This window comes from Diabrotica undecimpunctata, chromosome 5 (genome assembly GCF_040954645.1).
Source record: "Diabrotica undecimpunctata isolate CICGRU chromosome 5, icDiaUnde3, whole genome shotgun sequence".
Taxonomy (NCBI): domain Eukaryota; kingdom Metazoa; phylum Arthropoda; class Insecta; order Coleoptera; family Chrysomelidae; genus Diabrotica; species Diabrotica undecimpunctata.
This window is the reverse complement of record NC_092807.1, coordinates 133,951,521-133,964,490: the sequence shown is the minus strand read 5'-3', so window position 1 is coordinate 133,964,490 and position 12,970 is coordinate 133,951,521.

The following is a 12,970-nucleotide window of genomic DNA, read 5'->3' as shown; positions in this document are numbered from 1 at the left end:
TTCCTTTTTCCTCATTTTCCCCATCGATTGTGTTAAAATGATAATTAGATTGATTAATTCTTGTAAGGAAAGACTGTAAAAGATGCTTGTTTAATTTATCTGTTTGGGTAATTTCACGCACTTCCGTGGGCGGGGGTTGATGTTGAGTCTCTTGGCAAACAGTTTCATTTTCTGGTGTGTGTGTTTCTGTATTTTCTTTTACGGGCATTTTATATTTTATGATATGAATTGTTTAATTGGACAAATATTTTATAAATATAACCACAAAATGCGAAGTAATTCTGACAATGACAACATGAAATTTGACACAATTTGACAATTTGTAATATCCCTTACGTAATTACGTTGAAATTTGGCAACCGTGGATATAGAACATAACTTGCAGTTTGCCCAGCACATACCAGGCCTAATAATTTAATGTTCTGTGCTCTTATTCTTGATCTTCTTGATTCGAGAGAAAATTTTATTCCCCACTAAGCCACCGATAAGCTAACTCGCTTTTTTACTACCTCATAATTGTTGCCGGGTTTTCGTTTAAAATTTAATCCAATCACAAAAGTCCATTATTAGCATATGGCAAGATACCGTCATTAGCAGTGTCTTTAGACAAGGAAAGAGTTAGAATAGAAAAAGAAAAAATTAAACTGTGGGAGTGTCAATGTCATAGTATACTTCATCTATTTTACATACCGTTGCACGTCATCGGCGTCATAGCCCGTGACGTCACATGATACCAACACGAAATATTTAGGCGGTAGGTGTGTTCTTTTTTAGAATCACTTTGCCAAGTACACTGCCATTACAGCCACTAGACATATTTTATTATATACGCGTAGAACTAATATTTAAAGATTTCTATTAATGTTAACTTAAAGAAATAGACAACAATATGTTTCATTTTTATTTGTATAAATGCATTATAAAGCGTTTTTATGAAGAACATTTGTTCGGAACACACTGTAACTGTAATCGAACGAAGGTAAAATTTTGGCATAAATTGGTAACAGTTATCTGACAGTTGCGGTGACACTTTTTGTACTTTATTATTTTAAATTTTAAAGTGAATACCTCTTGTTTTATATTTTTACCTATTTAATAAAATCTGTTCTTTTTAGAACAAAATTAGTGTGTTTTATTTCAAAAATGTCACGTAAGAATTTAAATAGTCGTTGCAAAAATTATAATAATAATTATGTGACCTATTTGATTTAAAATGGATTCAGGATTTTTTTATACTTTGGCAACTATGTCAACTTTTGATCTCTGACGTAGATAATGACGTGCAACGGTTTGTAAATTAGATGAACTGTACACTGATATAGTATTTTTAATATAAAAATGCGTGCACGTCACAATTTATATCAAGTGACGTCACTTCTATTTAAAATTTCCAGAACGTCAACCTTAGAGTTCAAATTTTCCTAACACAGCTAATAATACGAAACCCATACGGAACTGCTCGTTCTTTCATAGGAGTCAACATGGTATAATAATCAGAAAAATGTAATCATCAATATATTGGGAATTTTAGAATTATATTGATTAAATAACCAAAGACATTTGTTATTATTAATGATATAAATTTTATGAAATAACTCTTTAAGTCAAATATTCCACAAAATAACAATTTTAATTAAATATATTACACAATAATTGTACGCAACTGATACGGGAATACTTCAAATTTTTTGACAGTTTAGCGTGTGGCAAAATTGTTTAAAGTGTTAGAGTAGGAATTTTGTTTATGTTTTGATTTCTTACACAATTTGATCATAATAAATTGTATTTATAAATACATATTAAATTTAGATTAATAGCTTTAAAAACTAATTATTGTTGTATATTGTGATTGTGCTATGCCAAAACAACTAAATAGTCTGTAGAAAGCTGATCAGCTTTCATATAAGATAGATTATTTTGAACAAAAAGTAATGGCGGGACGTTTTTACTATTAATACTATAAAAGAGGTAAGTTTAAAATTTAGAATATATAATTTTCTATTAAAATGTTTTTTTATGTATTTTAGTGTGTTGCAGTTATCTTAAAACTAAGTGTATTTACTGTTAATATAGTAGTTTGACAAATAGTTGACATTTTAAAAATTCCTCACTTACTAACTATTCTGATGTTTTGGCAAATCTGTGGGGTTCTGACGTAATAAATCTTGAATGACGTGCACGCATTTTTATATTAAAATTACTATATAGAATTTTTCATATAAAATGCTTAAAAAAAGTAAAATCCTGGGTCGTCCAAAACTAGTTTCTGATAGGAATAATAGAATATTAGTATATTATTGTAAAAAAGGTCGACGAAATACTCTAAAAAAATAATCTATGAGCACGTGTGCTTGGTTGTATAGTAATTTCCAGCCACTTCTAGTCTGTCAAAAAGTAACTAACTTCGCAAAAAATAATTACTAAATGTACTAGACAGTCCGGACTGGGATTAGCGAACCGACTATAGAATTTATTAATTACAAAATTCTTACTCTAAAAAAGCGGCAACACTTTATACACTTTTGCCCTTCGAGTTTGATTCTAACTCGATGCTTTTGCTACACGCTGAACTGTCAAAAAATTTGAAGTATTCCCGTATCAGTTGCGTACAATTGTCTAATTTATTTAATTAAAATTATTATTTTGTGGAATATTAGATTTACAGAATTATTTCATAAAATTTATATTATTAATAATAACAAATGTATTTGGTTATTTTATCAACATAATTCTAAAATTTTCAATATAAAAATGATTACATTTTTCTGATTATTACACCATGTTGACTCCTATGAAAGATCGAGCAGTTCCGTATTGGTTTCATATTATTAGCTGTGTTAGGAAAATTTGAACTCTAAGGTTGACGTTCTGGAAATTTTAAATATAAGTGACCTCACTTTATATAAATTGTAACGTGCAAGCATTTTTATATGAAAAATGCTATTGAATCTATGGAGACGCTATGATCATATTATAGCCCAGGGAAATAAGCTTTTTTTCGTGACACTCGTCCGAGCAGGCAACCGACAGTTCTTTTGAGTAGTATGGACCTCTATAACAATAACCTATATGTTTCATGCAGTTGATTTTTTGGACTTAATTAATTATTAACAAATAAGGTCAAAAAATGGTAAATTTTGGCTCTTTTCGTCTATCAGCAAAAAGTAAAGCGTTTGAAACAAATTTGAGAAGAGAAGGGACTTATGTCATATAAAAAACTTCAAAATGCCGTTTTCTAAACGTTCCTATTCTTATTTGTTGCTTAGAAAGATGCAAAATAAGTAAAAAATTTCGGTTTTTTATAAATTTAATAAATTTTTTTTAACAATATGCTTACAACCTTTATATTAAATACAATGTTGGGTCTTGTAGTACCTAAAATAAAATCAAACTTATAAGTTGATCGGTCAAATAGTTTAAAAGTTAATTAATTTGTTTATCCCAAATTAATTTTTTTTGCAACAATATAAGTCAGAAAATTAAATATGTATAATAAATATATGGATAGATTCTAAAAGAAGAAGATTTATTCTGATAATCTTATTAAAAAAAAACGAGGAAAAATAATTTTAAACATTGCAAAATAATTTGGCAAAAACATGTCAATTTTTTGCTTTTAAACAATTAGAACATTGACAGTAAAAAACTGATTTTTTTATATTTTGACAGTTTAGTTTACCTAGGACACTTTGGAACGAAGTTCGTGCCTTTTTTTATAAATTAATAGCAGCTTTGTTTATAACAATTAAGAAACCTAATTAGGGTCATCTGAAAAAATATGCTTAATGGTTTTCAAATTAAATACCGTTGCGTTTCGAGATATTTATAGACTTGACAAACAGCTAAACTTTAACGTTAAAAACACATTGTTTATTTTTTACCCATAAGCTGAATCTTATTTTAATCGAAAGAATAAATATTATGCTACGACATTACAGTAAAAAGTTAACTCAAAGTTTACCACGGGAAGTTTATTTATAACAATTTTTCAACAAATAAAAAATTTCATTTGTGTTTGAACTATTTATTTTTTTTTACATATTAAGCAAGTACCCGTGGTATACTTTGGGTAAACTTTTTACTGTAATATTGCAGCATCATATTCTTTTGATTAAAATAATATTAAGATTGTGGTAAGAAATAAACAATTTTTTGGTTTGGAGAAACCAAACAATTTGGACAATAATCAAATTTGATAATTCAAACAGAGAAATTACCATGAGCGAAGACTCACTGAGAAATCACTATTGGATTCTTCGGGGTCTTCAAGGACCTTCAATTGTAACCTCTGCAGGATTTCAATATTGGATTCGCTTGCATATTGCATACCCCCACAGTTGAATGCCATAGGTCCAGATGGGTTTTAGAATTACGTTATACACTAATAATTTATTTTCTAGTGATAGTTCAGCCCTTCTTCCAAGGAGCCAGTAAAGTTGTCTTAATTTTAGTCTGAGTTGTTTTCGTTTATTAAAGATGTGGTTTCTCCAAGTAAGTCGTCTATCAAGATGAATACCAAGGTATTTTGCACTATCGTATTGCGGTATATCTTGATTGTTTAGTTGTAGTGGACATGCCAGACGACATGGTTTGATTTACTTTCATTAATCTTGATTCTCCATTTTCTTAACCACATCTGAATGGTGTTTAAGTGGATTTGTAACCTTCTAGATGCTTCGAACGAATTTGTGTGCGACGAGAGAATGACAGTGTCATCAGCAAATGTTGTCAAGGAACACTGTTCAGAAGCGGGTAGGTCGGCCGTGTATAACAGATATAAAAGTGGACCAAGCACACTACTTTGAGGTACGCCAGAGATTATAGGTCTCAATGCTGTTACTATTGTACCGTATTTTATCTGGAAATGTCTGTTTGTTATGTATAGGATTTGAATATCCTATAGTATTCAGATGGTAGTTGTTGTTTAATTTTATACAACAAGTCTGTATGCCATACTTTTTCAAAAGCTTGTGTGATGTCCAAGAAGACTGCAGAACAATAGCGTTTTTCCTTCAAATCCTGGTTTATGATATTAACAGCTCTATGCATTTGGTCAACTGCAGCGTGTTTTTGTCGAAAACCAAATCTTTCTCTCTGTATTCGGCTATCCGGCTATCATCACATCACCATCCGGCTGATATCCGGCTATCACCACATCACCATTCACCCAGACAGACCTATTATGATGTCCATTAAATATATTAAAAAGAATTATACAAACGTATTAACAATATACCACTGAAATTTTTTTTGATGGTATAAAAGATAAAATTGTGTTATCGAATTTCTTTTTGAGTATATTGAGAAATATAAGTGCATTTTGATATTTTTTTTTCTAAAATCGGTAGATCCCAGGAGCATTTCGATGGATATGTATAAAATTCGGTAGATCTATAATGCACATACATGCATATTTGACACAAATAATATGCATATATTGTATGATACCCAGTTAAGTGACAATCATATTATTATTCATGTTGGTAACAGGATGGCATGACAGAGGGTGACGGGACAGGTTATGAGGTTAGAGACAGTTGTTAGGTTAAGTTACTGGCATGTGAAGTTAATATACTTGTTGCTTATACAATTACTCAATCTAGTATTTGTTTTATTTATTACACCTTCCATCAGGCTTATACATGGTGTCAGGTGTGATAATCTTTGCGTGGTGTAACCATTTCTTGTTTGGATAGGTACTCAACTGTAACCTTGTATTGTAACACGTGAGTATCATTTTTTTTTGGTATCATCATGGAATCCACGTTTAAGCCACCTGAATCTCTAGTATTAGATGGGAATATATCTGAAAACTGGCGCAAATTTAGCCAAAAGTTTGATCTATTTATGATAGCTACGGACCTAACCTCCAAACCAGAAAGTAAAAAGCTGGCAGTTTTCTTAAGTCTGGTGGGTGACGAGGCATTAGAGCTGTACAATACCTTCACATTTGATGAAAATGAAGACAGAACAGTAACTTGCGTAAAAAAGAAGTTTGAAGAGTATTGTTCACCAAAGAAAAATGTCATATTTGAAAGATTTAAGTTTAATAGTATTAGCCAGCAAGAAGGGCAACCATTTGACTCGTTTGTTACAGAACTACGGAAAGCCATTAAAACAACAGAGTATAGCCAACAAGACCAGATGATCAGAGATAGAATAGTAATGGGCATACACAACAAAGCAACACAAGAAAAACTGCTCAGAGAATCAGAGTTAACGTTAATGAAAGCAGTTGACATATGTCGAGCGATAGAAATTAGTAAAGACCAGTCTAAAATGTTACAAAATGAGTCATTAATAAATGCAGTTCAACGAAGAGAACCAAGATGTGATCGTGTGTGTACCAGATGTGGATATAATCATTTGAGAGACAATCGATGTCCTGCTTGGGGTAAAACATGTGCTAAGTGTCAAGGCCATAACCATTTTGCAAAAGTTTGTAGAGAAGACCATAAAACTAGTGGGAGCAATGTGAGAATCAAACCAGAAATTCCAAGAAAGGCGATGAAAGAGCAGAAGAAGAAAGTGCATCAAGTAACAGAAGCTAGTGTAAGTGATGTGCACAGTTCAGGAAGTGAGAGTGAAGGTAGTGAGTATCAGTATTTTGTCAGGTCAGTAAACTCTAAATGTAAACATGAGGTTGGACAAGATATGTGGTCAGCTGATATTTATGTTAACAATAAGCCTGTGTCATTTAAATTAGATACTGGAGCTGAGGTAAGCACATTGCCTTTAAGTATTCTCAAAGAAATAGCCCCAACAGCACATAGCCATAAATCTAATATATCATTAGTATCATATGGGGATTCAAAGTTCAAAATTAAAACTGTAGGTAGAGTTACATTAACTTGTGTTATTAAAAATGATAAAAAAGATATATCTTTTGTAGTTGTAGATACAAAAAATCAGGTTCCTTTGCTGGGGTTTAAGGAATGTATAGAATTAAATTTAGTCAAACGGGTAGATTCATTAGTAAGTTCTAAATTTAAAAATTTAAATGATTTAGTAACAAAATATGCACATGTGTTTGAAGGTCTAGGAAAATTTCCAACAAAACACCATATAACCTTGAGAGAAGATACCAAACCTCGAATAAGCACCATAAGACGGGTTCCACATGCTTTACGAAAACGTTTAAAAAATAAACTGCGTGATCTTGAAGCGCAAGGAGTCATAACAAAGGTAGATAAACCAACAGAGTGGGTTCACCCACTTGTCATTGTGGAAAAGCCAAATGGTGACTTAAGGCTATGTCTTGATCCAAAAGAACTTAATGGGGCCATCAAGAGAGAACATTTTCAAATTCCTTCTGTTGATGAAATTGTAACTATACTTGGTAGAGGACAGTTCTTCACCGTTTTAGACATGAAGGATGGTTATTGGCAAGTGGAGCTGGATGATGAAAGTGCAGATTTAATGACTTTCGGCACACCATTTGGTAGATATCAATTTAATAGACTGGCTTTCGGTATCTGCTTAGCCCCAGAAGTATTCCAGAAAAAGAATTTTGAAATATTTGGAGATCTTGAAGGCGTAGGCCTTTACTTTGATGATTTAATTGTCACTGGTGCCTCAGAAGCAGAACATGACAGGAACTTAAAAAGGGTTCTTGACTGTGCTACCAAATACAATATAAAGTTCAATAAGTCCAAGGTACAGTTCAAACAAAGTAGTGTTAAATACATGGGTCAGATATTTTCAAAGGATGGTGTGAAAACAAGTGATAAATATATCAAAGCAATCTTAGACATGCCCACACCAGAGTGCAAACAAGATGTTGCAAGATTTTTAGGAATGGTAAAATATGTAGCCAAGTTCGTACCAAGCCTATCAAAAATATCTGCCCCGTTAAGAAACTTGACAAGATTGGATGTAGATTGGCAGTGGTCAAGTGAGCATCAAGATTCACTGGATCAACTAAAGCATCTGTTGACTAACTCGCCAATCTTGGCAGTATTTGACCCAAAGAAACCAACAGAAATTGAAACAGATGCATCAAAAGATGGATTGGGGGCATGTTTGTTGCAAGAAGGCAGACCTGTGGCCTTTGCATCAAGGAGCCTTACAAAAACTGAGCAGCAGTATGCTCAAATAGAAAAAGAAACTCTAGCTATTTTATTTGCTGTAAAGAGGTTTCACTACTTTGTCTATGGGGCTTGTGTAAAAGTCCACAGTGATCACAAACCACTGGAATCAATTTTTAAAAAAGATTTACAGTCAATTTCACCAAGAATCCTGAGAATGAGATTAAAATTATTAGATTATGATTTAGTTGTGTCATACAAACCAGGAAAAAGCATGTACATATCTGACACACTATCAAGGGCATTTCTAAAAAACAACAAAAAATCTGTTGATACGGAGATAGAGTTTGCCGTTCATTCAATTGTCAATGATTTACCGCTATCTGAGGAACGAAAAAATCAGTTTCGACAACAGACAATAGCAGACCCCCAACTACAAGTTGTTTTTGATTTTATCATCAGTGGTTGGCCAGAGCAAAAATATAAAATTCCAGAAAATGTCAGACACTTTGCCAAACTTAAGGAGAACCTATTTATAACTAATGACCTTCTTTTTCTAGACAATAAATTAGTTGTTCCTTTTTCATTAAGAAAAGAAGTTCTAGGATTACTTCATGAGCGACATTTAGGCATAGAAAAAACAAAAGCACTAGCACGCCAAATTTATTATTGGCCTGGTATGGCGATGGATATTGAATCATATATAAGGGCATGTAAGAGTTGTGAAAAATTTGCTAGAAAAAACCCAAAACAAACTCTTTTATCATATCCACTACCTAAAAGACCATGGGAGAGGGTTGGGTCCGACATTTTCACATATGCTGGAAAAAGTTACGTAGTTTTATTTGACTCATATTCTAACTGGTTAGAGGTATTACCCATTAAAGATAAAAGTGCTGATTCAGTAATTGCTGAAATTAAGACAGTTTTTGCACGATTTGGATCACCTGATTTTCTTGTAACTGACAATGTACCATATAATAGTGAAAAATTTAGAAAGTTTAGCAGAAATTGGAACTTTACTTTAATCTTTCGTAGTCCTAATTATCCACGTTCAAATGGATTAGCAGAAAAAGCAGTGTCAATTGCAAAAAACATGTTAAGGAAAACTATAGATGAAAGAAAGCATGCAGACCTTCAGTCAGCATTAATAAATTATAGAAATTATCCATTAAAAGGTATGGGATACTCCCCATCACAACTTCTTAATAGCAGAAGATGTAAAACAAAAGTTCCAATTTCAGTTGATTTGTTGCATCCATGTTTGTGTGAAAATGTGGAAATGAAAATGAAAGCTAAAAAAGAATTAAATGAGACAACTTTTAACAAAAATGCAACAATATTGAAGCCATTGAACAGGGACATGGATGTAACAGTCCTTGATCACTGTAATAACACCTGGAAGTCTGCAAAAATCTTGAATCAACATGAATCGCCTAGATCATACATCCTGCAAGATGACAGTGGAAACATTATCAGAAGAAACAGATCTCACATAAGATCATCAGTAAATAAACATGTAGACTGTGGTGATGATCATCATATGGGTGGCAATGGTGGTGTATATCATGAATTGCCAGACAGTGAGGGTATTGAAACACATCAGGAACATCAAGCAACAGAAGTTTTAATCCCTGATAATAATCATATACTTGAAACATCAAATCATAATAATACTTACTGTACAAGGTCAGAGAGACAAATTAAAAAACCTTGTAAGCTGAACTTATAAGGAAAAAGAAAAGAGGATGTATGATACCCAGTTAAGTGACAATCATATTATTATTCATGTTGGTAACAGGATGGCATGACAGAGGGTGACGGGACAGGTTATGAGGTTAGAGACAGTTGTTAGGTTAAGTTACTGGCATGTGAAGTTAATATACTTGTTGCTTATACAATTACTCAATCTAGTATTTGTTTTATTTATTACACCTTTCATCAGGCTTATACATATATTATATGCGAGTATATCTTACTTTTTGACCTGCATATTAGACTACTTTCGTTATAAGTGTTATAGATTAGTAACTACTGAATTGTTTAGTAGTTATCTTTTCAAATAATATCATAGATGATCCTTTATATTATCACAAGAAAACTTGTCAAAGTCAAAAATCTCTTGATTGATCAATTTATTAATTGCATTTATTGGGAAAGCTTAATACTTTTAGATTTTCTTGTACTAAAAATATAGAACTAAAATCAATGATGACGTAAATCGCTGCCTATAATGCAATATAAAATTTGTTTAGACAAGATTCTGTGGCGGGTAATGCATCAAACGTTGAACGAAAGGACAATGAAATATTGATTCAGAAGCTCTAAATACGTCATGGGATGATAAAAGTTACAGAAAATGATTTCAACGATAATGTTTATATATGGAGCGACAGCAAATTTTACGGCGATTGTCAATCAAGATAATTCAGTGTGAAATATTGCTTAGAACAAACTTCTGTTAGGAACTGGAACTGGATTCACTATATATATATATATATATATATATATATATATATATATATATATATATATATATATATATATATATATATATATATATAAATATTATATATATATATATATATATTATATATATATATGTATATATATATATATATATATATATATATATATATATATATATATATATATATATATATATATATATATATATATATATATATATATATATACTTAAATATACAGGGTGACCATAAGTAATTGTATAAAAAGAAATAGGCGATTCTACATTTTAAAATGTTACGATTTAAGCCAACTTGCTTTAATAAAATGGTAATATTAAAAAAGATACAGGGTGTTAAAGTAGAAATTTTAAATTAATTACTATTTAAATGGGAGTAAGCCACAATTAAAGGTTAAAATACGTTTATTGACGTTTCAATTTCCACTTCGGAAATCGTTCCCAAAATACAAACATTAGTAAATTAAACAAATTTTGTTTTTGTTACTTAGTGAAAAATTCTTCTAATAATTTAATTTTATCTGACTCATCTATATTGACAATTCAGACATACATTATACATTTTAAAGTAGACGACTTTAAAATGATATTGCCAATATTGTTGAGTTGCGTTCCTGGGACGACTTTACTTATAAGATAGTTCATTCTATTACATGAAATCAACTTTAACTTGAGAATATCCGTCAGAAAAGATCATAACATGTAATTCGTCTTTAAAAAGACAAATACATGCCATGATGACAGTAAAATTCTCCTGTTAGTAATTCCATAGTAAATTATGAGGGAAAAACCAGGAAAAAAACCTCATAATACTATCCCGACATGGTAAGTATTTGATCTTGCATTTAGTTTACCTTTTGGCTCTATCGTATAAGGATTTAATGATTCCCTTTTTAATATTAATATTGTGATTTGATTTGAAATTTAAATATCTGTTGGTGTGTGTTGGTTTTCTATACACCTGAGTTTCGTATCCAGTATCGTTCTTAGAGATTAAAACATCCAGAAATGGTATTCATGGTGCTACAAATGAATTCTCCTTGTAGTGAACTATCAAAATTTTTATTAAATATTTTAAAACCAATTGCAAATAAAAATGACACATTTATAAAAAATACACAACATTTTTTAAATAAATTATCAAATATTGAATTTAATTCAAATAATACTTTAGTAAGTTTTGACATAAATAGTTTATTTACGAATGTGCCATTAGATAAGACTTTAAATATAGTCAAGACAAAATTAGAGAGTGATGATACATTGGCAACTAGAACAAGACTAAATATATCAGCTATAATGGAGTTAATAACAGTATGTACTGATAATACATATTTTCAACTAAATAATGAATTCTATAAACAAAGTTTTGGACTAGCAATGGGCTCTAGTTTATCTCCATTATTAGCCGATATATTTATGGAAGATTTTGAAACAAATATTATTTCTAAACAAAATTTAAAACCCTCAGTGTGGTGGAGATATGTAGATGATGTGTTCTCAATATGGCCTCATGGATCAGAGTTGTTGGACACATTCCTAAATGATATAAACGATAAAGAAGAGACAATAACATTTACCATGGAAAAGGAATATAATAACACATTACCTTTTCTGGATGTTTTAATCTCTAAGAACGATACTGGATACGAAACTCAGGTGTATAGAAAACCAACACACACCAACAGATATTTAAATTTCAAATCAAATCACAATATTAATATTAAAAAGGGAATCATTAAATCCTTATACGATAGAGCCAAAATTACTTGTTCTAACGAAAATTCGTTCTTGGAGGAGAAACATTTGTTAACATCTGTTTTATTAAAAAATGATTATCCTTTATCGTTTATAAATAAGGAATTTTCAACAATCGATCGAATAGAACAAAACAACTTAGAACGAGATCCTACAGCATATACAAGGGATAATACGAGGAAAATAACAATACCATATATAAAAGGATTATCGGAAAAGCTTAAAAGGATAGGAAATAAATTCAACATTTCAACAACATTCAAAACAACAAACACGTTGAGATCTATTTTGTCCAAAACCAAACCTAACAACGAACAAGAAAGGACAAAGAATTGCATTTATAAAATACCTTGTGAATGCGATCAGTTTTATTTAGGTGAAACATCAAGGCCATTAAATGTTAGAATAAGTGAACATCAATCCTATATTAAAAATAGAGAATTTGATAGATCTCAAATATGTAAACATGCATGGGATAATGAACATAGGGTTCAATGGAATGATTCAAATATAGTCCTAAAAGAAACGGATGGTAAAAAGAGAAAAATGAAAGAAGCGGCTCTAATTATGTTAAATGAGACCAATTGTGTCGCGAATTCCTCGGCAGAATGTAGTAGGATCTGGTTACCCATATTGAAAGAGGAAGTTATTAAAAAGAAAATACCAGTATTGGTAAGTCAGTAACATATAGAGAATACAT